This window comes from Triturus cristatus, chromosome 5_2 (assembly GCF_964204655.1).
Source record: "Triturus cristatus chromosome 5_2, aTriCri1.1, whole genome shotgun sequence".
In the NCBI taxonomy this organism is placed as follows: domain Eukaryota; kingdom Metazoa; phylum Chordata; class Amphibia; order Caudata; family Salamandridae; genus Triturus; species Triturus cristatus.
In genome coordinates this window covers 723,633,430-723,660,511 of record NC_140588.1, presented here as the reverse complement: position 1 = coordinate 723,660,511, position 27,082 = coordinate 723,633,430, and positions in this window count along the sequence as shown.

Sequence of the window (27,082 nt, the reverse complement as noted above, 5' to 3'; positions counted from 1 at the left end):
TTATTGATTTGCGTGAACTAAACAAGTGTATTGTACCACAATTCCCTGTGGTCCCTGATATATCATCATTGTTGACAGCAATTGATTCCGAAGCAACATTCTTTACTGTAATTGATCTTAAGAATGCCTTTTTCAGCGTCCCAATAGATCCGGAAAGCCAATACTTGTTCGGATTCAGTTTAAATGGGCGCAGCTTTAAATTCTCACGCGCTCCCCAAGGATTCACAGAAAGCCCCAGCATCTACAGCCAAGCATTGAAACGAGAACTTGACAGTATCCACATGCCAGTCAATACTGCACTGCTTCAATATGTCGATGATCTGCTGATCACCGCAAGAAGCGAGCCAGAATGTGAAAAGGCTTCTCTGACAGTTTTACATTTTCTAGCCGACAAGGGGCACAAGGTGTCTCCTTCTAAGCTGCAATTCTGTGTCCAGCGAGTTATTTATCTTGGTCACTCGCTGTCCAAGGAGGGAAGGCAGCTTACACCAGATCGCATCCAGTTAATTGCTAATATGTCAATACCCCAGACACAAAAGGAGGTGCGAGCTTTCATAGGCCTCACTTCATATTGTAGGCAGTGGATCCCTCAGTACGCATTTCTAGCAAAACCACTCATTCAGCTAACCACACAGGAGGCAGCCACATCGACTGTTCTCCCTTGGACGCAAGAACATACACAAGCTTTTGAAAGTTTAAAGAAAACTTTATGTCAAGCACCTGTTTTAGCAACACCATGTTATAGCAAACATTTTACACTCTTTGTTACAGAACGCGAAGGTACTGCCTTGTCAGTACTCACTCAGGATCAAGCAGGATCACGTAAGCCATGTGCTTATTTTTCCAGTACATTAGATCCCGTAGCTCAGGCTTTGCCTGCATGCCTGAAATCAGTGGCAGCGACAGCCTTAGCTATCAGACAAAGCGATGCCATAGTATTAGGACACCCATTGACAGTACAAGTACCACATGCGGTAGAGGTTCTTGTGAACCGAACACAAACACAACACTTGACCATAGCAAGACTTACCGGTTATGAACTGACATTGTTTCAACCACACATAGAGATCCGACGATGTAATACATTGAATCCTGCTACACTATTACCTGTAATTGGAACAGACCCACTAGCTCATGATTGTGTTGAAATCATTGAAATAAAGACGAAACCTAGACAAGACTTGACAGACGTTCCATTGTTAGATCCAGACCTGACGTTGTATGTAGACGGATCGTGTATGAGAGCAAGTACAGGAGACTTAGTGGCCGCGTATGCAGTCACAACAGACACTGAAGTTATTGAGACAAATTGTGTAGATACTTTGTCAGCCCAAGCAGCAGAACTTATTGCTCTAACACAAGCCTGTATTCAAGCCACAAATAAGAAAGTTAATGTATACACTGACTCACGTTATGCATTCGGAGTTGTACACGACTTCGGCGTGCTGTGGCGAGAGAGAGGTTATTTAACCTCCCATGGTGCCCACATTCAGCACGGACCCCTCATTCATGCTTTGTTAGACGCAATACATCTACCCACTGCTATATCAATTATGAAATGTAAAGCACATACGAAGGCCACTGATACCATTTCTCAAGGCAATGATTTAGCTGACAGAACAGCTAAACAGACTGCTCAGAATCGCACATTAGACATGACAAAGCCAATAGTTCAGACACCAACACAGTGTATGACAATTAAGGATCCCGCACTTGACGTAATAGACATACAGACACATGCCACAGCAGAAGAAATAAAGAAGTGGACTGAACTAGGAGGGATCCAGACAGATCAAGGGTGGATGACGAAGGAGAAATCTGTATGGTTTCTCCCTGATTCCATGGTTCAAGCCATTATAGCTACAGTTCACAGTCCAGCACATTTAGGAGAGAAGGCTATGCTAGACAGCATTCAGCACATTTGGTTCAATAAACATTTACGAGCAGCAGCTAAACAAAAAGTTCGTACCTGTATGATATGTTGTCAGTTTAATCCAGGAAAAAGTGTTCCCGTAGAGCAGGGTGGATTTCAGCCTCCTGACCATCCTTTTGAAGTCCTCCAGATGGATTATATTCAGATGGAACGTTGTCGAGGATTCAAATATGTCCTCGTAGTTGTCTGCGCTCTCTCCCGTTGGACAGAGGCGTATCCCGTATCAGATTACACTGCCCCGACTACTGCCAAGCAGCTAGTTCGAGAATTCTTCCCACGGTACGGTTTACCACGTGTTGTATATTCAGATAACGGCCAGCCTTTCTCATCCGAATTAATGAAACATGTCTCACTTTTGTTGGGATATCAGTGGAAATTCCACTGTGTCCGACACCCCGAGGCAGCAGGTCTCGTGGAACGACATAATCAACTTTTAAAAATCAGATTGTCTAAAATATGTCAGGAAAAAGGTGTGGACTGGATAGTAGCCTTACCAGTTGCGCTATTCTACATGAGAATGGTAGCACACTCTCGAACAGGGCTATCCCCGTATGAAGTGATCTTTGGTAGACCACCGAATATGTGGGGGACGCCTATACCCCGTAAAATAACTGATGTTGACTGTAATATGCTGACAGATTACCTGGCTTCCTTGATGTCTGCACTACAATCTTGTCGTTCACAGGTAGTCGCAGCTTTTCCCGACAACACCGAGGTGAAACCTCATGATGTAATTCCCGGTGATTATGTTCTCATCAGAAACTTTGATCGGAAAACCCAACTGGAGCCAAGGTGGAGGCTTCCTAAGTTGGTCCTGCTGACGACCAGAACAGCTGTGAAGATCGAAGGAAGAAAAGGATGGGTGCATTCCAGCCATATCAAAAAATTTCATGGACTTCCTCCTGACACAAACAGTACTCCCCGTGTGTCTTCCCCCATTGACTCAAAGCTACCTTTGGCTGAGGCCAGTAGCACCGAACTCTATAAACAGAAACTCAGGTCCAGATCCAAGCTGTCGGACGATTTGATTGTTTAAGTCCTCTCCAAGGTGAAGCGGTTGAATCTGTCCCGACATGTATCCCTTAGGTCTGAATCATGTAGAGTCCAGAATCATAATGAAACGACATGCTTATTGTAAATTACTGCGTAACCACTGTATTGTGACTTTATTAATTTTGTTTTCCTTGAGTTTTTTAATAGTTACTGCAAGTATATTGTTGCATATGTATTATCCTGTTTCTAAACGTACTTTCAATATAACTGGTGAACATTCTTTTAGTGACCTACCGCCACATGAGTTGTCCTATAGACTTGCGCTGCGCAATAACACCTTCATTAGTATGTTACATCATTCCCATCAGACTAGTAATGCCACCAATTGTTGGGTGTGTGGCCGACTCCCTCCCTATCAGAATAACAAAGGAGTTCTGCCTTTCTTTCCACATCCGTTCACACACAATGGCTCCTGTGGAGCATGGTTTAGTTTATTAAATTCCATAGACCCAGACACAGCAGTTTATCAACAACATTGGATATGGGGAAATCTGAATCTAGTTTTATTCAAAGTCTGTCACCCTAATAAGGAGGGTCACCCCAGTAGAACAGGAACTGATTTAGAGAATGAAGTGTATAAATTAGGTAATTTTACGCCTAATCTTATGATTTTAAATGTCAAATCCGAAGTTGAACTAATTCTGCCCACTATGTCAGTATTTCCAGTTAAAGGTGAATTATGTGTAAGAAAAGTTGGTTCCATACATATGGGCCATAGCCAATGCATTACTACAATAGAATATAGTGATCAAGGCAAATCTTCATTTAGAGCTTCTCGCCATTCTTACTTCATATGTGGCCAGACGGCATATATGCGTCTGCCTTTTGATTGGGATGGTACCTGTTACATAGCATTCCTTTTGCCACCTGTTTTCCTAGCTCCCCCTGATTATTATCGAAATGTTCATTTAGTACATGAAAGAGAGCGTAGAGATCTCCCAGTTGTCGATTATACTGAGACGGCATGGGACAAGTATGTAGATTTCAATAAAGGTATCTTTCCCTATATAGGTACCATATCAAATAGTAAGCTGATACGTAGACTAACCAAGACTCTTGAAGCTGTAGTAAACGAGACTATAGCCGCCCTAGGCAATCTGACAGAGGAACAATCAGTGATGAGAATTGTTGTTCTCCAGAATCGTCTTGTCCTTGACGTCATCCTGGCCGATAGGGGCGGAGCTTGCAGGGTCATCGGATCCAGCTGTTGCATATTCATACCAAAAAATTCGCCATCTGTATATAAAGCTATAACACGACTTCATAAGATTGTAAGCCAGATACACAAGAATCCAGGCACTTGGACGTGGTCCGGGTGGTTTTGGAATGTGATATCAGCCTGGGGATGGAGAGTTCTATCCTTCCTAGGTATTGGCCTTCTTATGCTCTTCAGTTGTTGTTTATGTCTGCAATGTGGACCAGCGATTTGTGGTCTGTGTGCCACATCATGCATCCCATATCAGAGTTCTCGTTCAAAATGCCGGAAGAAGAAGGAAGAAGAAATGATGCTCCATGAGCAAATCGATGGAATGATGAAGATTGATATCTCTTGAAGGGCAAGAAGGGGACAAGGAGGGAATGTGGAAATGTGGATTTTCCTGATCAGTTATGTCCCCTATCTTGGACCCCAACGGTTCTATATGCATGTTACAAGTACATGTATGTTCCCTCCAGTTCCAGTTTTTAAGACGCAAACACATGTGTGTCTACCGTCGATATGTTCTCTGTCAGATCCGCCATCAAAGGGCTGGATATTCGATTCCTAAGTATAAAAGGCCACCGACTTTAAATGGCTAAGTTACTCCATTTTTACAGTTCAGGCAAGTAGGCCCGATTCTGTCCTCAAAGCCTCTCCCTGCTTTCTGTCTCTGACAGCTTCAGCTTGAGCTCGCATCTGTATCCATGAACTTTGTCCTACTCCCTGTGCAGCTAACGGTGCCTGCCTCGGCCAGTTTTCGCCTGCCTGCCAAGAAGTTGTATTTCACCTTCGAATTATCTATTTTGCTCTCCAACCGATGCATTCCTGTCTAGTGATTTAGGTAAACATTTCCTTTAGCTCACAAGCAAGGACTCAGCCTTTCCGTCCTCCTGCAAGTGATTCATAGCCCTGTTGCCATGGAAAGTTTTCTATCCCTCGCATCTCATATAGACACTTAGACGCTTGTACACGCACACAGTCAGTATAGAATAGATTCTGTCCGAGAGTCTCTTCCTTGTGGATAACATAGTTCTTTAAACATAGGATGTTAGATATGATTTGGGATTAGGTTGACTTGACCCCCCAGACTTCTCGTCTCCACATGTAGAGCTAAATGTCAAGTCCCCTTCACCCCCTAGTTGCACGTCAATTACACGTCATGCTGCCGCGCGCGCATCTATGCCAAGTATTATCTTATAGATCCACCTATGTCTGATAATCCTAACCAATCATGTTTCTTTTATTCCTTATTACGCCTAGTTTCAATTACGTACCTGTTATGTCACTTTTCTTATCAAATGTTACGCCTTCTACATTCGTTTCATTGTAATGTACTTATTATAAAAATGCATGTCTATCAATAAAATATTGTACTTCACTTCCTGAACCCTCGTGGTGACGGAACCTGAAGGCCGCGACTCGAGTCGGCCATTTTGAATGGAATAAAGCCCATTTAGAAAACCTCTTATACCACGGATTCTGCCTCTTGTTATTTTGAGCTATTTACTTTATTTTAAGATTCCGTATGAAATTCAGTCCGGTATTTTTATTTACCACAGGGTCAAAACTGATTTGCATATAGCTGGGTCTAAACTTGGGTGGCGTAGTGGGCAAAAGAACAATGGATTTAACCCAGATCTCTTGACTAGGGGAGAATGTCTGAATCATTCAGCATTCCATTCATCATTAGTTGCAGTTACACTTTTCGCCCTAAGTTGGATGGGTATGCCCAGACGTGGGTCCCTTGCTCAATGTGCCGCAGGATTCAAGCTAGCCTGGCTGATGAAGGGGTGACATGCCCTGAAACCAGTCCCAGGGTGCTTGTTTCCAATCCAGGGAGGACCTGGCTTGGTAGTTCGGTCTGGATTCTTCCCATGAGGCACAGGGTCAAGACTGATTTGCATATAGCTGGGTCTAAACTTGGGTGGCGTAGTGGGCAAAAGAACAATGGATTTAACCCAGATCTCTTGACTAGGGGAGAATGTTTGAATCATTCAGCATTCTGTCCATCATTTTTTGCAGTTAAACTTTTCTCCCTAAGTTGGATTGGTATGTCCAGACGTGGGTCACTTGTTCACTTTGACACTGGTTTGAAGCTAGCCTGGCTGTTAAAGGGTGGCATACCCTGAAACCCATCTCAGGATGCTTGTTTCTGGTCCAGGGATGACCTGGGTCGGCAGATCATTCAGGACTGTTCCCATGAGGCACAGGGTCAAGACTTATTTGCATATAGCTGGGTCCAAACTATGGTGGCGTAGTGGGCAAAACAACAATGGATTTAACCCAGATCACTTGACTTGGGGAGAATGTCTGAATCATTCAGCATTCCATTCATCATTTGTTGCAGTTACACTTTTCGCCCAAAGTTGGATGGGTATGCCCAGATGTGGGTCCCTTGCTCAATGTGCCACAGGATTCAAGCTAGCCTGGCTGATGAAGGCTGACATACCCTGAACCCAGTCCCAGGATGCTTGTTTCCCATCCAAGTCGGACCTGGCTTGGTAGTTCGGTCTGGACTCTTCCCATGAGGCACAGGGTCAAGACTGATTTGCTTATAGCTGGGTCTAAACTTGGGTGGCGTAGTGGGCAAAAGAACAATGGATTAAACCCAGATCTCTTGACTAGGGGAGAATGTTTGAATCATTCAGCATTCCGTCCATCATTTTGTGCAGTTAAACTTTTCTCCCTAAGTTGGATTGGTATGCCCAGACGTGGGTCACTTGTTCACTTTGACACTGGTTTGAAGCTAGCCTGGCTGATGAAGTGTGGCATACCCTTACACCCATCTCAGGATGCTTGTTTCTGGTCCAGGGAGGACCTGGCTTGGTGGTTCGTTCAGGACTGTTCTCATGAGGCACAGGGTGAAGACTGATTTGCATATAGCTGGGTCCAAACTAGGGTGGCATAGTGGGCAAAAGAACAATTGATTTAACCCAGATTTCTTGACAGGAGGAGAATGTTTGAATTATTAAGCATTCAGTCCATCATTTGTTGCAGTTACACTTTTTGCCCTCAGTTGGATGGGTATGCCCAGACGTGGGTCCCTTGCTGACTGTGCCACTGGATTCAAGCTAGCCTGGTTGATGAAGGGTGACATACCCTGAAACTGGTCCCAGAATACTTGTTTCTAGTCCAGGGAGGACCTGGCTTGGCAGTTTGGTCTGGACTGTTGCCATGAGGCACAGGGTCAAGACTGATTTGCATATAGCTGGGTCCAAACTGGGTTAGCGTAGTGGGCAAAAGAACGATGAATTTAACACAGATCTCTTGCCTGGGGAGGATGTTTGAATCATTCATCATTCTGTCCATCATTTGTTGCAGTTACACTTTTTGCCCTATGTTGGATGGGTATGCCCAGATGTGGGTCCCTTACTCACTGTGCCACTGGATTCAAGCTAGCCTGGCTGATGAAGGGTGATATACCGTGAAACCAGTCCCAGGATGCTTGGTTCCTGTCCAGGGAGGACCTGGCTGGGCGGTTGGGTCTGGACTGTTCCCATGAGGCACAGGATCAAGCCTGATGAGCATATAGCTGGGTCCAAATTGGGTGGCATAGTGGGCAAAAGAACGATGGATTCAACCCAGATCTCTTGCTTGGAGAGAAGGCTTGAATCATTCAGCATTTAGTCCATCATTTGTTGCAGTTGCGCTTTTCGCCCTAAGTGTGATGGGTATGCCCAGACGTGGGTCCCTTGCTCACTGTACCACTAGATTCAAGCTAGCCTGGCTGATGATGGGTGACATACCGTGCAACTGGTCCCAGGATGCTTATTTCTGGTCCAGGGAGGACCTGGCTTGGCAGTTCGGTCTGGCCATTTGCCATGAGGCACAGGGTCAAGACTGATTTGCATATATCTGGGTCCAAACTGGGTTAGCGTACTGGGCAAAAGAACGATGGATTTAATCCAGATCTCTTGACTGGGGGAGAATGCTTGAATCATTCATCATTCCGTCCATCTTTTTTTGCAGTTACACTTTTGGCCCTAAGTCTGATGGGTATGCCCAGACATGGGTCCCTTGGCCACTGTGCCACTGGATTCAAGCTAGCCTGGCTGTTGAAGGGTGGCATACCCTGTAACCTGTCCCAGGATGCTTGTTTTTGGTCCAGGGAGGACCTGGCTTGGCAGTTCGTTCAGGACTGTTCCCATGAGGCACAGAGTCAAGAATGATTTGCATATAGCTGGGTCGAAACTGGGGTGGTGTAGTGGTCAAAAGAACGTTGGATTTAACCCAGATCTCTAGACTGGGGAGAATGTTTGAATCATTCAGCACTCCGTCCATCATTTGTTGCAGTTACACTTTTCGCCCTAAGTTGGATGGGTATGCCCAGACGTGGGTCCCTTGCTCACTGTGACACTGGATTCAAGCTAGCCTGGCTGATGAAGAGTGGCATGCCCTGAAACTGGTCCCAGGATGCGTGTTTCTGCTCCAGGAAGGACCTGCCTTGGCAGTTCGATCTGGACTCTTCCTATGAGGCACAGGGTCAAGACTGATTTGCATATAGCTGGGTTCAAACTGGGGTGGCGTAGGGGGCAAAACAATGGTGGATTTAACCAAGATATCTTGACTGGGGGAGAATGTTTGAATCATTCCGCCCATCATTTGTTGCAGTTTCACTTTTGGCCCTAAGTGTGATGGGTATGCCCAGACGTGGGTCCCTTGGCCACTGTGCCACTGGATTCAAGCTAGCCTGGCTGATGAAGGGAAGCATACACTGTAACCTGTCCCAAAATATTTGTTTCTGGTCCAGGGAGGACCTGGCTTGGCAGTTAGTTCAGGACCGTTCCCATGAGGCACAGGGTCAAGACTGATTTGGATATATCTGTGTCTAAACTGGGGTGGCGTAGTGGGTAATAGAACAATGGATTTAACCCAACTGGGGGAGAATGTTTGAATCATTCAGAATTATTCCATCATTTGTTGCAGTTACACTTTTCGCCCTAAGTTGGATGCGTATGCCCAGACGTGGGTCCCTTGATCACTGTGCCACTGGATTCAAGGTAGCCTGGCTGATGAAGGGTGACATACCCTGAAAGCTGTCCCAGGATGCTTGTTTCTGGTCCAGGGAGGACCTGACTTGGCAGTTCGGTCTGGACTGTTGCAATGAGGCAAAGGATGAAGACTGATTTGCATATAGCTGGGTCTAAACTGGGGTGGCGTAGTGGTCAAAACAACGATGGATTTAACCCAGATCTCTTGACTGGGGGAGAATGTTTGAATCATTCAGCATTCCGTCCATCATTTGATGCAGTTACACTTTTCGCCCTAAGTTGGATGGGTTTGCCCATATGTGGTTCCCTTGCTCGCTGTGCCACTGGATTCAAGATAGCCTGGCTGATGAAGGGTGACATACCTTGAAATCGGTCCCAGGATGCTTGTTTCCCGTCCAGGGAGGACCTGGCTTGGCAGTTCGGTCTGGACTGTTCCTATGAGGCACAGGATCAAGACTGATTTGCATATTGCTGGGTCCAAACTAGTGTGGCGTAGTAGGCAAAAGTACGATGGATTCAACCCAGATCTGTTGCTTGCGGAGAATGTTTGAATCATTCAGCATTCTGTCCATCATTTGTTGCAGTTGCTCTTTTCACCCTAAGTGTGATGGGTATACCCTGACGTGTGTCCATTGCTAACTGTGCCACTGGTTTGAAGCTAGCCTGGCTGATGAATGTTGGCATACCCTGTAACCCGTCTCAGGATGCTTGTTTCTGGTCCAGGGAGGACCCGGCTTGGCAGTTCGTTCAGGACTGTTCTGATGAGGCACAGGGTCCAGACTGATTTGCATATTGCTGGGTCCAAACTGGGGTGGCATAGTGGGCAAAAGAACAATTGATTTAACCCAGATTTCTTGAATGGAGGAGAATGCTTGAATCATTAAACATTCAGTCCATCATTTGTTGCAGTTCCACTTTTCACCCTCAGTTGGATGGGTATACCCAGGCATGTGTCCCTTGCTCACTGAGCCACTGGATTCAAGCAAGCCCGGCTGATGAAGGGTAGCATACACTGTAACCTGTCCCAAAAAGCTGGTTTCTGGTCCAGGGAGTACCTGGCTTGGCAGTTCGGTCTGGATTGTTGCCATGAGGCACAGGGTCAAGACTGATTTGCAAATAGCTGGGTCAAAACTGGGGTGGTGTAGTGGGCAAATGAACGATGGAGTTAACCCTGGTCTCTTGACTGGGGGTGAATGTTTGAATGATTCAGCATTCCGTCCATCATTTGTTTCAGATACACTTTTCTCCCTAAGTGGGATGGGTATGCCCATACAAGGGTCTCTTCCTCACTCTGCCACTGGATTCAAGCTAGCCTGGCTGATGAAGGGTGACATACCCAGAAACCGGTCCCAGGATGCTTGTTTCCAGTCCGGGGAGGACCTGCCTTGGCAGTTCGATCTGGACTCTTCCTATGAGGCACAGGGTCAAGACTGATTTGCATATAGATGAAGAGTGACATGCCCTGAAACTGGTCACAGGATGCTTGTTTCTGCTCCAGGAAGGACCCGCCTTGGCAGTTCGATCTGGACTCTTCCTATGAGGCACAGGGTCAAGACTGATTTGCATATAGCTGGGTTCAAACTGGGGTGGCATAGTGGGCAAAAGAATGATGGATTTAACCAAGATATCTTGACTGGGGAGAATGCTTGAATCATTCTGCCCATCATTTGTTGCAGTTTCACTTTTCACCCTAAGTGGGATGGGGATGCCCAGACGTGGGTCCCTTGCTCACTGTGTCACTAGATTCAAGCTAGCCTGGCTGATGAAGGGTGACATACCCTGAAATAGGTCCCAGGATGCTTTTTTCCCATCCAGGGAGGACCTGGCTTGGCAGTTCGGTCTGGACTATTGCCATGAGGCACAAGGTCAAGACTGATTTGCAAATAGCAGGATCCAAACTGAGGTGGAGCAGTGGGCAAAACGACGATGGATTGAACCCAGATCTCCTGACTGGGGGAGAATGTTTGAATCATTCAGCATTCCGTCCATCATTTGTTTCAGATACACTTTTCGCCCTAAGTGGGAAGGGTATGCCCAGACGAGGGTCTCTTCCTCACTGTGCCACTGGATTGAAGCTAGCCTGTAACCTGTCCCAGGATGCTTGTTTCTGGTCCATGGAGGACCTGGCTTGGCAGTTCGTTCAGGACTGTTCCCATGAGGCACAGGGTCAAGACTGATTTGCATATACCTGGGTCCAAACTGGGATGGCGTAGTGGGCAAAAGAACAATGGATTTAACCCAGATCTCTTGACTGAGGAGAATGTTTGAATCATTCAGCATTCCGTCCATCATTTGCTGCAATTACACTTTTCGCCCTAAGTTGGATGGGTATGCCCAGACGTGGGTCCCTTGCTCACTGTGACACTGGATGCTTGTTTCTGCTCCAGGAAGGACCTGCCTTGGCAGTTCAATCTGGACTCTTCCGATGAGGCACAGGGTCAAGACTGATTTGCATATAGCTGGGTTCAAACTGGGGTGGCGTAGTGGGCAAAACAATGGTGGATTTAACCCAGACATCTTGACTGGGGGAGAATGTTTGAATCATTCTGCCCATGGTTTGTTGCAGTTTCACTTTTCACCCTAAGTGGGATGGGTATGCCCAGACGTGGGACCCTTGCTCACTGTGTCACTGGATTCAAGCTAGCCTGGCTGATGAAGGGTGATATACCCTGAAATAGGTCCCAGGATTCTTTTTTCCCATCCATGGAGGACCTGGCTTGGCAGTCCCGTCTGGACTATTCCCATGAGCCACAAGGTCTAGACTGATTTGCAAATAGTGTGGAACCAAAATGGGGTGGCGCAGTGGGCAAAACGACGATGGATTTAACCCAGATCTCCTGACTGGGGGAGAATGTTTGAATCATTCAGCATTCCGTCCATCATTTGTTGCAGTTACACTTTTCTCCCTAAGTGGGATGCGTATGCCGAGAGTGGGTCCCTTGCACACTGTGCCACTGGAATCAAGCTATCCTGGCTGAAGAAGGGGGACATACCCTGAAACAGGTTCCAGGATTCTTGTCTCCGGTCGAGGGAGTACCTGGCTTGGCAGTTCGGTCTGGATTGTTGCCATGAGGTACAGGGTCAAGACTGATTTGCATATAGCTGGGTCCAAATTGGGGTGGCGTAGTGGGCAAATGAACGATGGAGTTAACCCTGGTCTATTGACTGTGGGAGAATGTTTGAATCATTCAGCATTCCACCCATCATTTGTTTCAGATACACTTTTTGCCCTAAGTGGGATGGGTATGCCCAGACGAGGGTCTCTTCCTCACTGTGCCACTGGATTGAAGCTAGCCTGGCTGATGAAGGGTGACATACCCAGAAACCGGTCCCAGGATGCTTGTTTCCACTCCGGGGAGGACCGGGCTTGGCAGTTCAGTCTGGATTGTTCCATTGAGGCACAGGGTCATGACTGATTTGCGTATAGCTGGGTCCAAACTTGGGTGGCGTAATGGGCAAAAGAACAATGGATTTAATCAAGATCACTTGACTGGGGGAGAATGTTTGAATCATTCAGCATTCCGTAAATGGGATGGTTATGCTCAGGCGTGGGTCCCTTGCTTACTGTGCCACTGGATTCAAGCTAGCCTGGCTGATGAAGAGTGACATACCCTGAAACTGGTCCCAGGATGTTTTTTTCCCGTCCAAGGAGGACCTGGCTTGGCAGTTCGGTGTGGACTGTTCCCATGAGCCACAGGGTCAAGACTGATTTGCAAATAACTGGGTCCAAATTGGGGTGGCGCAGTGGGCAAAAGGATGATGGATTTAACCCAGATCTCTTGACTGGGGGAGAATGTGTGAATCATTCAGCATTCCGTCCATCATTTGTTGCAGTTACACTTTTCGCCCTAAGTGGGATGGGTATACCCAGACATGGGTCCCTTGCTCACTGTGCAACTAGTTTGAATCTAGCCTGGCTGATGAAGGGTGGCATACCCTGTAACCCATCTCAGGATGCTTGTTTCTGGTCCAGGGTAGGACTGGCTTGGCAGTTCGTTCAGGACTCTTCCCATGAGGCACAGGGTCAAGACTGATTTGCAAATAGCGGGATCGAAACTGGAGTGGCACAGTAGGCAAAACGACAATGGATTTAACCCAGATCTCCCGACTGGGGGAGAATGTTTGAATCATTCAGCATTCCGTCCATCATTTGTTGCAGTTACACTATTCGCCCTAAGTTGGGAGGGTATGCATAGATGTGGGGCCCTTGCTCTCTGTGATCTGGATTCAAGCTAGCCTGGCTGATGAAGAGTGACATGCCCTGAAAGTTGTCCCAGGATGCTTGTTTCTGCTCCAGGAAGGACCTGCCTTGGCAGTTCGATCTGGACTCTTCCTATGAGGCACAGGGTCAAGACTGATTTGCATATAGCTGGGTTCAAACTGGGGTGGCGTAGTGGGCAAAACAATGGTGGATTTAACCCAGACATCTTGACTGGGGAAGAATGTTTGAATCATTCTGCCCATGGTTTGTTGCAGTTTCACTTTTCCCCCTAAGTGGGATGGGTATGCCCAGACGTGGGACCCTTGCTCACTGTGTCACTGGATTCAAGCTAGCCTGGCTGATGAAGGGTGACATACCCTGAAATAGGTCCCAGGATTCTTTTTTCCCATCCATGGAGGACCTGGCTTGGCAGTCCCGTCTGGACTATTCCCATGAGCCACAAGGTCAAGACTGATTTGCAAATAGCGAGATCCACACTGGGGTGGCGCAGTGGGCAAAACGATGATGGATTTAACCCAGATCTCCTGACTGGGTGAGAATGTTTGAATCATTCAGCATTCCGTCCATCATTTGTTGCAGTTACACTTTTCTCCCTAAGTGGGATGCGTATGCCGAGAGTGGGTCCCTTGCACACTGTGCCACTGGAATCAAGCTATCCTGGCTGAAGAAGGGTGACATACCCTGAAACAGGTTCCAGGATTCTTGTCTCCGGTCGAGGGAGTACCTGGCTTGGCAGTTCGGTCTGGATTGTTGCCATGAGGCACAGGGTCAAGACTGATTTGCAAATAGCTGGGTCCAAACTGGGGTGGTGTAGTGGGCAAATGAACGATGGAGTTAACCCTGGTCTATTGACTGTGGGAGAATGTTTGAATGATTCAGCATTAAGTCCATCTTTTTTTGCAGTTAGACTTTTCTCCCTAAGTATCATCGGTATAACCAGGCGTGGGTCCCTTGCTCACTGTGCCACTGGTTTCAATCTAGCCTGGCTAATAAAGGGTGGCATACCCTGTAACCCATCTCAGGATACTTCTTTCTGGTCCAGGGAGGGACTGGCTTGGCAGTTCGTTCAGGACACTACCCATGAGGCACAGGGTCAAAACTGATTTGCATATAGCTGGTTCCAAACTGGGGTGGCGTAGTGGGCAAAAGAACAATGGATTTAACCAAGATTCGTTGACTGGAGGAGAATGTTTGAATCATTAAGCATTTAGTCCATCATTTGTTGCAGTTTCACTTTTCACCCTCAGTTGGATGGGTATGCCCAGACGTGGGTCCCTTGCTCACTTTGCCACTGGATTCAAGCTAGTCTGGCTGATGAAGGGTGGCATACCCTGTAACCTGTCCCAGGATGCTTGTTTCTGGTCCATGGAGGACCTGGCTTGGCAGTTCGTTCAGGACTGTTCCCTTGAGGCACAGGGTCAAGACTGATTTGCATATAACTGGTTCCAAACTGGGGTGGCGTAGTGGGCAAAAGAACAATGGATTTAACCAAGATTCGTTGACTGGAGGAGAATGTTTGAATCATTAAGCATTTAGTCCATCATTTGTTGCAGTTTCACTTTTCACCCTCAGTTGGATGGGTATGCCCAGACGTGGGTCCCTTGCTCACTGTGACACTGGATTCAAGCTAGCCTGGCTGATGAAGAGTGACATGCCCTGAAACTGGTCCCAGGATGCGTGTTTCTGCTCCAGGAAGGACCTGCCTTGGCAGTTCGATCTGGACTCTTCCTATGAGGCACAGGGTCAAGACTGATTTGCATATAGCTGGGTTCAAACTGGGGTGGCGTAGTGGGCAAAACAATGATGGATTTAACCCAGATATCTTGACTGGGGGAGAATGTTTGAGTCATTCTCCCCATCGTTTGTTGCAGTTTCACTTTTCACCCTACGTGGGATGGGTATGCCAAGACCTGGGTCCCTTGCTCACTTTGCCACTGGATTCAAGCTAGCCTGGCTGATGAATGGTGGCATACCCTGTAACCTGTCCCAGGATGCTTGTTTCTGGTCCATGGAGGACCTGGCTTGGCAGTTCCGTCTGGACTATTCCCATGAGCCACAAGGTCTAGACTGATTTGCAAATAGCGGGAACCAAACTGGGTTGGCGCAGTGGGCAAAACGACGATGGATTTAACCCAGATCTCCTGACTGGGGGAGAATGTTGAATCATTCAGCATTCCGTCCATCATTTGTTGCAGTTACACTTTTCTCCCTAAGTGGGATGCGTATGCCGAGAGTGGGTCCCTTGCACACTGTGCCACTGGAATCAAGCTATCCTGGCTGATGAAGGGTGACATACCCCGAAACAGGTCCCAGGATTCTTGTCTCCGGTCGAGGGAGTACCTGGCTTGGGAGTTCGGTCTGGATTGTTGCCATGAGGCACAGGGTCAAGACTGATTTGTATATAGCTGGGTCCAAACTGGGGTGGTGTAGTGGGCAAATGAACGATGGAGTTAACCCTGGTCTATTGACTGTGGGAGAATGTTTGAATGATTCAGGATTCCACCCATCATTTGTTTCACTTTTCGCCCTAAGTGGGATGGGTATGCCCAGACGTGGGTCTCTTCCTCACTGTGCCACTGGATTGAAGCTAGCCTGGCTGATGAAGGGTGACATACCCAGAAACCTGTCCCAGGATGCTTGTTTCCAGTCCGGGGAGGACCGGGCTTGGCAGTTCAGTCTGGATTGTTCCATTGAGGCACAGGGTCATGACTGATTTGCGTATAGCTGGGTCCAAATTGGGGTGGCGCAGTGGGCAAAAGGATGATGGATTTAACCCAGATCTCTTGACTGGGGGAGAATGTGTGAATCATTCAGCATTCCGTCCATCATTTGTTGCAGTTACACTTTTCGCCCTAAGTGGGATGGGTATACCCAGACATCGGTCCCTTGCTCACTGTGCCACTAGTTTGAATCTAGCCTGGCTGATGAAGGGTGGCATACCCTGTAACCCATCTCAGGATGCTTGTTTCTGGTCCAGGGAGGGACTGGCTTGGCAGTTCGTTCAGGACTCTTCCCATGAGGCACAGGGTCAAGACTGATTTGCAAATAGAGGACTCCAAACTGGGGTGGCACAGTGGGCAAAACGACAATGGATATAACCCAGATCTCCTGACTAGGGGAGAATGTGTGAATCATTCTGCATTCAAGCCAATCATTTGTTGCAGTTAAACTTTTCGCCCTAAGAGGGATGGGTATGCACAGACGTGGGTCCTTGCACACTGTGCCACTGGTTTGAATCTAGCCTGGCTGATGAAGGGTGGCATACCCTGTAACCCATCTCAGGATGCTTGTTTCTGGTCCAGGGAGGGACTGGCTTAGCAGTTCGTTCAGGACTCTTCCCATGAGGCACAGGGTCAAGACTGATTTGCAAATAGAGGACTCCAAACTGGGGTGGCACAGTGGGCAACACGACGATGGATATAACCCAGATCTCCTGACTGGGGGAGAATGTGTGAATCATTCAGCATTCCGTCCATCATTTGTTGCAGTTAAACTTTTTGCCCTAAGTGGGATGGGTATGCACAGACGTGGGTCCTTGCACACTGTGCCACTGGATTCAAGCTATGCTGGCTGATGAAGGGTGACATACCCTGAAACCGGTCCCAGGATGCTTGTCTCTATTCCATGGAGGACCTGGCTTGGCAGTTCGGTCTGGACTGTTCCCATGAGGCAAAGGATGAAGAATGATTTGAAAATAGCTGGGTCCAAATTGGGGTGGCGCAGTGGGCAACAGGACGATGGATTTAACTGATATCTCTTGACTGGGGAGAGTGTTTGAATGATTCAGCATTAAGTCCATCTTTTGTTGCAGTTACACTTTTCGCCCTAAGTGTGATCGGTATAACCAGGTGTGGGTCCCTTGCTCACTTTGCCACTGGTTTCAAGCTAGCCTGGCTGATGAAGGGTGGCATACCCTGTAACCCATCTCAGGGTGCTTCTTTCTGGTCCAGGGAGGACCTGGCTTGGCAGTTCGTTCAGGACTGTTCCCATGAGGCACAGGGTTAAGACTGATTTGCATATTCCTGGGTCCAAACTGGGATGGCATTGTGGGCAAAAGAACAATGGATTTAACCCAGATCTCTTGACTGGGGAGAATGTTTGAATCATTAAGCATTTAGTCCATCATTTGTTGCAGTTACACTTTTCATCCTCAGTTGGATGGTTATGCCCAGACGTGGGTCCCTTGCTCACTTTGCCACTGGATTCAAGTTAGCCTGGCTGATGAAGTGTGGCATACCCTGTAACCTGTCCCAGGATGCTTGTTTCTGGTCCATGGAGGACCTTGCTTGGCAGTTCGTTCAGTACTGTTCCCATGAGGCACAGGGTCAAGACTGATTTGCAAATACCTGGGTCCAAACTGGGATGGCGTTGTGGGCAAAAGAACAATGGATTTAACCCAGATCTCTTGACTGGGGAGAATGTTTGAATCAGTCAGCATTCCGTCCACCATTTGTTGCATTACACTTTTCGCCCTAAGTTGGATGGGTATGCCTAGATGTGGGTCCCTTGATCTCTGTGATCTGGATTCAAGCTAGCCTGGCTGATGAAGAGTGAAATGCCCTGAAACTGGTCCCAGGATGCTTGTTTATGCTCCAGGGAGGACCTACCTTGGCAGTTCGATCTGGATTCTTCCTATGAGACACTGGGTCAAGACTGATTTGCATATAGCTGGGTTCAAACTGGGGTGGCGTAGTGGGCAAAAGAATGGTGGATTCAACCCATATATCTTGACTGGGGGAGAATGTTTGAATCATTCCGCCCATCATTTGTTGCAATTTCACTTTTCACCCTAAGTGGGATGGGTATGCCCAGACGTGGGTCCCTTGCTCACTGTGACACAGGATTCAACCTAGCCTGGCTGATGAATGGTGACATACCCTGAAATAGGTACCAGGATGCTTTTTTCCCATCCAGGGAGGACCTGGCTTGGCAGTTCGGTCTGGACGTTTCCCATGAGCCACAAGGTAAAGACTGATTTGCAAATAGATGGATCCAAACTGGGATGGCGCAGTGGGCAAAAGGACAATGGATTTAACCGAGATATCTTGACTGGGGGAGAATGTTTGAACTTTTCAGCATTCCGTCCATCATTTGTTGCAGTTACACTTTTCACCCTAAGTGGTATGGGTATGCCCAGACGAGGGTCACTTCCTCACCTTGCCACTGGATTCAATCTAGCCTGGCTAATGAAGGGTGACATACCCAGAAACCGGTCCCAGGATGCTTGTTTCCAGTCCGGGGAGCACCTGGCTTGGCAGTTTGGTGTGAACTGTTCCCATGAGGCACAGGGTCAAGACTGATTTGCATATAGCTGGGTCCAAACTGGGGTGGCTAATGGGCAAAAGAAAAATGGATTTAACCCAAATCTCTTGACTGGGGGAGAATGTTTGAATCATTCAGCATTCCATCCATCTTTTGTTGCAGTTACAATTTTGACCCTAAATGGGATCGGTATGCCCAGACGTGGGTCCTTTGCTTACTGTGCGACTGGTTTGAAGCTAGCCTAGCTGATTTAGGGTGCCATACCCTGAAACCCATCTCAGGATGCTTGTTTCTCGTCCAGGGAGGACCTGGCTTGGCAGTTCGGTCTCGACTGTTCCCATGAGGCACAGGATCAAGACAGATTTGCATATAGCTGAGTCCAAACTAGTGTGGCGTAGTGGGCAAAAGAACAATGGATTCAACCCAAATCTGTTGCTTGGGGAGAATGTTTGAATCATTCAGCATTCTGTCTATAATTTGTTGCATATGTACATTTCGCCCTAATTGTGATGGGCCTACCCATATGTGGGTCCCTTGCTCATCGTGCCACTGGTTTGAAGCTAGCCTGGCTGATGAAGGCTGACATATCCTGTAACCTGTCTCAGGATGCTTGTTTCTGGTACAGGGAGGACCTGGCTTGGCAGTTCGTTGAGGACTGTTCCCATGAGGCACAGGGTCCAGACTGATTTGCATATAGCTGGGTCGAAACTGGGGTGGCGTACTGAGCAAAAGATCAGTTGATTCAACCCAGTTTTCTTGACTGGAGGAGAATGTTTGAATCATTAAGCATTCAGTCCATCATTTGTTGCCGTTAAACTTTTCACCCTCAGTTGGATGGGTATGCCCAGACATGTGTCCCTTGCTCACTGTGCCACTGAATTCAAGCTAGCCTGGCTGATGAAGGGTAGCATAAACTGTAACCTGTCCCAAAATGCTTGTTTCTGGTCTAGGGAGGACCTGGCTTGGCAGTTCGTTCAGGACCGATCCCATGAGGCACAGGGTCAAGAGTAATTTGCATATAGCTGTGTCTAAACTGGGGTGGCGTAGTGGGCAAAAGAACGATGGATTTAACCCAGATCTCTTGACTGGGTGAGAATGTTTGAATCATTTAGCAATCCGTCCATCATTTGTTGCAGTTACACTTTTCGCCCTAAGTTGGATGCGTATGCCCAGACTTGGGTCCCTTGCTCACTGAGCCACTGGATTCAAGCTAGCCTTGCTGATGAAGGGTGGCAGACCCTGTAACCTGTCCCAGGATGCTTGATTCTGGTCCAGGGAGGACCTGGCTTGGCAGTTCGGATTCAAGCTAGGATTCAAGCTAGCCTGGCTGATGAGGGGTGACATACCCTGAAACAGGTTCCAGGATGCTTTTTTCCAATCCAGGGAGGACCTGGCTTGGCAGTTCGGTCTGGACTATTCCCATGAGCCACAAAGCCAATACTGATTTGCAAATAGCTGGATCCAAACTGGGGTGGCGCAGTGGGCAAAAGGACGATGGATTGAACCCAGATCTCCTGACTGGGGGAGAATGTTTGAATCACTCAGCATTCCATCCATCATTTGCTGAAGTTACACTTTTTGCCCTAAGTCGGATGGGTATGCCCAGACGTGGGTCCCTTGCTCACTGTGCCACTGGATTCAAGCTAGCCTGGCTGATGAAGGGTGGCATACCCTGTAAACTGTCCTGGGATGTTTGTTTCTGGTCCATGGAGGACCTGGCTTGGCAGTTCGTTAAGGACTGCTCTCATGAGGCACAGGGTCAAGACAGATTTGCATATACCTGGGCCCAAACTGGGATGGCGTAGTGGGCAAAAGAACAATGGATTTAACCCAGATCTCTTGACTAGGGAGAATGTTTGAATCATTCAGCATTCCGTCCATCATTTGTTGCAGTTACACTTTTCGTCCTAAGTTGGATGGGTATGCCCAGACGTGGGTCCCTTGCTCACTGTGACACTGGATTCAAGCTAGCCTGGCTGATGAAGAGTCACATGACCTGTAACTGGTCCCAGGATGCTCGTTTCTGGTCCTGGGAGGACCTGCCTTGGCAGATCGATCTAGACTCTTCCTATGAGGCACAGGGTCACAAATGATTTGCATATAGCTGGGTTCAAACTGGGGTGGCGTAGTGGGTAAAAGAATGGTGGATTTAACCCAGATATCTTGACTGGGGGAGAATGTTTGAATCATTCTGCCCATCATTTGTTGCAGTTTCACTTTTCACCCTAAGTGGGATGGGTATGCCTAGACGTGGATCCCTTGCTCACTGTGGCACTGGATTCAAGCTAGCCTGGCTGATGAAGGGTGACATACCATGAAACAGGTCCCAGGATGCTTTTTTTCCAATCCAGGGACGACCTGGCGTGGCAGTTCGGTCTGAACTATTCCCATGAGCCACAAGGTCATGACTGATTTGCAAATAGCTGGATCCAAACTGGGGTGGCGCAGTGGGCAAAAGGCCGATGGATTTAACCCAGATCTCCTGACTGGGGGAGAATGTTTGAATCATTCAGCATTCGGTCCATCATTTGCTGCAGTTACACTTTTCGCCCTAAGTGGGATGGGTATGCCCAGACGTGGATCCCTTGCTCACTGTGTCACTCGATTCAAGCTAGCCTGGCTGATGAAGGGTGACATTCCCTGAAACAGGTCCCAGGAAGCTTTTTTCCCATTCAGGGAGGACATGGCTTGGCAGTTCGGTCTGGACTATTCCCATGAGCCCCAAGGTCTAGACTGATTTGCAAATAGCTGGATGCAAACTGGGGTGGCGGAGTGGGCAAAAGGACGATGGATTTAACCCAGATATCTCCTGACTGGGGGAGAATGTTTGAATCATTCAGCATTCCGTCCATCATTTGCTGCAGTTACACTTTTCGCCCTAAGTGTGATGGGTTTGCCCAGACGTGGGTCCTTGCACACTGTGCCACTGGATTCAAGCTATCCTGATTGATGAAGAGTGACATACCCTGAAACTGGTCCCAGGATGCTTGTTAAGGTCCAGGGAGGACCTGGCTTGGAAGTTCGGTCTGCACTGTTCCCATGAGGCACAGGGTGAAGAATGTTTTTTGTATAGCTGGGCCCAAACTGGGGTGCTGTAGTGGGAAAAAGAAGAATGGATTTAACCCAGATCTCTTGACTGGGGAAAGTGTTTTCATCATTCAGCATTTCATCCATCATTTGTTGCAGTTACACTTTTTACCCTAAGTGGGATGGGTATGCCCAGATGTGGCCCCCTTGCTCTCTGTGCCACTGGATTCAAGCTAGCCTGGCTTTTGAAGGGTGACATACCCTGAAACCAGTCCCAGGATGCTTGTTTCAGTTCCAGGGAGGACCTGACTTGGCAGTTCGGTCTGGACAGTTCCCATGAGGTACAGGTTCAAGACTGGTTTGCATATAGCTGGGACCAAACTGGGGTGGCGTAGTGGGCAAAAGAACGATGGATTTTACCCAGATCTCATGACAGGGGAAGAAGATTTGAATCATTCAGCATTCCATCCATCATTTCTTGCAGTTACACTTTTCGCCCTAAGTGTGATGGGTATACTCAGATGTGGGTCCCTTGCTCACTGTGCCACTGGATTCAAGCTAACCTGCTGATGAAGGGTGGCATACCCTGTTACCTGTCTCAGGATGCTTCTTTCTGGTTTAGGGTGGACTTGGCTTGGCAGTTTGTTCTGGACTGTTCCCATAAGGCACAGGGTCAAGACTGATTTGCATATACCAGGGTCCAAACTGGGGTGGCATAGTGGGCAAAAGAAAAATGGATTTAACCCAGATTTCTTGACTGGAGGAGAATGTTTGAATCATTAAGCATTCCATCCATCATTTGTTGCAGTTACACTTTTTGCCCTAAGTTGAATGGGTATGCCCAGACGTGGGTCCCTTGCTCACTGTGCCACTGGATTCAAGCTAGCCTGGCTCATGAAGGGTGGCATACCCTGTAACCTGTCCCAGGATGCTTGATTCTGGTCCAGGGAGGACCTGGCTTGGCACTTCATTCAGGACTGCTCCCATGAGGCACAGGGTCAAGACTGATTTGCATATACCTGGGTCCAAACTGGGATGGCGTAGTGGGCAAAAGAACAATGGATTTAACCCAGATCTATTGACTGGGAGAATGTTTGAATCATTCAGCATTCCGTCCATCATTTGTTGCAGTTACACTTTTAGTCCTAAGTTGGATGGGTATGCCCAGACGTGGGTCCCTTGCTCACTGTGACACTGGATTCAAGCTAGCCTGGCTGATGAAGAGTCAAATGCCCTGTAACTGGTCCCAGGATGCTCGTTTCTGGTCCAGGGAGGACCTGCCTTGGCAGATCGATCTAGACTCTTCCTATGAGGCACAGGGTCAAGACTGATTTGCATATAGCTGGGTTCAAACTGGGGTGGCGTAGTGGGCAAAAGATTGGTGGATTTAACCCAGATATCTTGACTGGGGGAGAATGTTTGAATCATTCCGCCCATCATTTGTTGCAGTTTCACTTTTCACCCTAAGTGGGATGGGTATGCCCAGACGTGGATCCCTTGCTCACTGTGCTGATGAAGGGTGACATACCCAGAAACCGGTCCCAGGATGCTTGTTTCCAGTCCGGGGAGGACCTGGCTTGGCAGTTCGGTGTGAACTGTTCCCATGAGGCACAGGGTCAAGACTGATTTGCATATAGCTGGGTCCAAACTGGGGTGGCGTAATGGACAAAAGAAAAATGGATTTAACCCAAATCTCTTTTCGTCCTAAGTTGGTTCGGTATGCCCAGACGTGGGTCCCTTGCTCACTGTGACACTGGATTCAAGCTAGCCTGGCTGATGAAGAGTCACATGCCCTGTAACTGGTCCCAGGATGCTCGTTTCTGGTCCAGGGAGGACCTGCCTTGGCAGATCGATCTAGACTCTTCCTATGAGGCACAGGGTCAAGACTGATTTGCATATAGCTGGGTTAAAACTGGGGTGGCCTAGTGGGCAAAAGAATGGTGGATTTAACCCAGATATCTTGGGCCCGATTCACAGAACTAACTTAAGACAAAATCTTAAACTTACTACCATTTTTTTATTCACAGAATGCACTTACTACTTTTGGTATTCACAGAATGCACTTACTACTTTTGGTATTCACAGAATGGATTTACGACTACTAACTTTACGTCCGCACTCGGGCCGGAAATTCCGGCCCGGAGGCGGAGCTTCCGGGCCGGAGGCAGGGCTTCCGGCCCAGAGGTGGAGATTTTGGCCATGGCTAAATCTCCGCCACTGGCCGGAATCCCCACCTCCGGGCCGGAAGCTGCGCCTCCGGCCTGGAAGCCCCGCCTCCGGGCCGGAAGCTCTGCCTCTGGACCGGAAGCTCCGCCTCCGGGCCGGAATTTCCAGCCCGAGTGCGGACGTAAAGTTAGTAGTCGTAAATCCATTCTGTGAATACCCAAAGTAGTAAGTGCATTCTGTGAATACCAAAAGTAGTAAGTGCATTCTGTGAATACCAAAAGTAGTAAGTTTAGGATTTTGTCTTGAGTTAATTCTGTGAATCGGGCCCCATGACTGGGGGAGAATGTTTGAATCATTCCGCCCATCATTTGTTGCAGTTTCACTTTTCACCCTAAGTGGGATGGGTATGCCCAGACGTGGATCCCTTGCTCACTGTGTCACTGGATTCAAGCTAGCCTGGCTGATGAAGGGTGACATACCATGAAACAGGTCCCAGGATGCTTTTTATCCCATCCAGGGACGACCTGGCATGGCAGTTCGGTCTGGACTATTCCCATGAGCCACAAGGTCATGACTGATTTGCAAATAGCTGGATCCAAACTGGGGTGGCGCAGTGGGCAAAAGGCCGATGGATTTAACCCAGATCTCCTGACTGGGGGAGAATGTTTGAATCATTCAGCATTCCGTCCAGCATTTGCTACAGTTACACTTTTCGCCCTAAGTGGGATGGGTATGCCCAGACGTGGATCCCTTGCTCACTGTGTCACTCGATTCAAGATAGCCTGGCTGATGAAGGGTGACATACCCTGAAACAGGTCCCAGGATGCTTTTTTCCCATCCAGGGAGGACATGGCTTGGCAGTTCGGTCTGGACTATTCCCATGAGCCACAAGGTCTAGACTGATTTGCAAATAGCTGGATGCAAACTGGGGTGGCGCAGTGGGCAAAAGGACGATGGATTTAACCCAGATATCTCCTGACTGGGGGAGAATGTTTGAATCATTCAAGCATTCCGTCCATCATTTGCTGCAGTTACACTTTTCGCCCTAAGTGTGATAGGTTTGCCCAGACATGGGTCCTTGCACACTGTGCCACTGGATTCAAGCTATCCTGACTGATGAAGAATGACATACCCTGAAACTGGTCCCAGGATGCTTGTTAAGGTCCAGGGAGGACCTGGCTTGACAGTTCGGTCTGCACTGTTCCCATGAGGCACAGGGTGAAGAATGTTTTTTGTATAGCTGGGTCCAAACTGGGGTGCTGTAGTGGGCAAAAGAACAATGGATTTAACCCAGATCTCTTGACTGGGGAGAGTGTTTTAATCATTCAGCATTTCATCCATCATTTGTTGCAGTTACACTTTTTACCCTAAGTGGGATGGGTATGCCCAGATGTGGCTCCCTTGCTCTCTGTACCACTGGATTCAAGCTAGCCTGGCTTTTGAAGGGTGACATACCCTGAAACCAGTCCCAGGATGCTTGTTTCAGGTCCAGGGAGGACCTAGCTTGGCAGTTCGGTCTGGACAGTTCCCATGAGGTACAGGTTCAAGACTGGTTTGCATATAGCTGGGACAACACTGGGGTGGCGTAGTGGGCAAAAGAATGATGGATTTAACCCAGATCTCATGACAGGGGAAGAAGATTTGAATCATTCAGCATTCCATCCATCATTTCTTGCAGTTACACTTTTCGCCCTAAGTGTGATGGGTATACCCAGATGTGGGTCCCTTGCTCACTGTGCCACTGGATTCAAGCTAACCTGCTGATGAAGGGTGGCATACCCTGTTACCTGTCTCAGGATGCTTCTTTCTGGTTTAGGGTGGACTTGGCTTGGATGTTTGTTCTGGACTGTTCCCATAAGGCACAGGGTCAAGACTGATTTGCATATACCAGGGTCCAAACTGGGGTGGCATAGTGGGCAAAAAAAATGGATTTAAACCAGATTTCTTGACTGGAGGAGAATGTTTGAATTACTAAGCATTCCATCCATCATTTGTTGCAGTTACACTTTTTGCCCTAAGTTGAATGGGTATGCCCAGACGTGGGTCCCTTGCTCACTGTGCCACTGGATTCAAGCTAGCCTGGCTGATGAAGGGTGGCATACCCTGTAACCTGGCCCAGGATGATTGATTCTGGTCCAGGGAGGATCTGGCTTGGCAGTTCTTTCAGGACTGTTCCCATGAGGCACAGGGTCAAGACTGATTTGCATATACCTGGGTCCAAACTGGGATGGCGTAGTGGGCAAAAGAACAATGGATTTAACCCAGATCTCTTAACTGGGGAGAATGTTTGAATCATTCAGCATTCCATCCATCATTTGTTGCAGTTACACTTTTTGTCCTAAGTTGGATGGGTATGCCCAGACGTGTGTCCCTTGCTCACTGTGACACTGGATTCAAGCTAGCCTGGCTAATGAAGAGTCACAAGCCCTATAACTGGTCCCAGGATGCTCGTTTCTGGTCCAGGGAGGACCTGCCTTGGCAGATCGATCTAGACTCTTCCTATGAGGCACAGGGTCAAGACTGATTTGCATATAGCTGTGTTCAAACTGGGGTGGCGTAGTGGGCAAAAGAATGGTGGATTTAACCCAGATATCTTGACTGGGGAGAATGTTTGAATCATTCTGCCCATCATTTGTTGCAGTTTCACTTTTCACCCTAAGTGGGATGGGTATGCCCAGACGTGGGTCCCTTGCTCACTGTGTCACTGGATTCAAGCTAACTTGGCTGATGAGGGGTGACATACCCTGAAACAGGTTCCAGGATGCTTTTTTCCCATCCAGGGAGGACCTGGCTTGGCAGTTCGGTCTGGACTATTCCCATGAGCCACAAGGCCAATACTGATTTGCAAATAGCTGGATCCAAACTGGGGTGGCACAGTGGGCAAAAGGACGATTGATTTAACCCAGATCTCCTGACTGGGTGAGAATGTTTGAATCATTCAGCATTCTGTCCATCATTTGCTGCAGTTACACTTTTCGCCCTAAGTGGGATGGGTATGCCCAGATGTGGGTCCCTTGCTCACTTTGCCACTGGATTCAAGCTAGCCTGGCTGATGAAGGGTGGCATACCCTGTAAACTCTCCCAGGATGCTTGTTTCTGGTCCATGGAGGACCTGGCTTGGCAGTTCCTTCAGGACTGTTCCCATGAGGCACAGGGTCAAGACTGATTTGCATTTACCTGGGTCCAAACTGGGATGGCGTAGTGGGCAAAAGAACAATGGAATTAACACA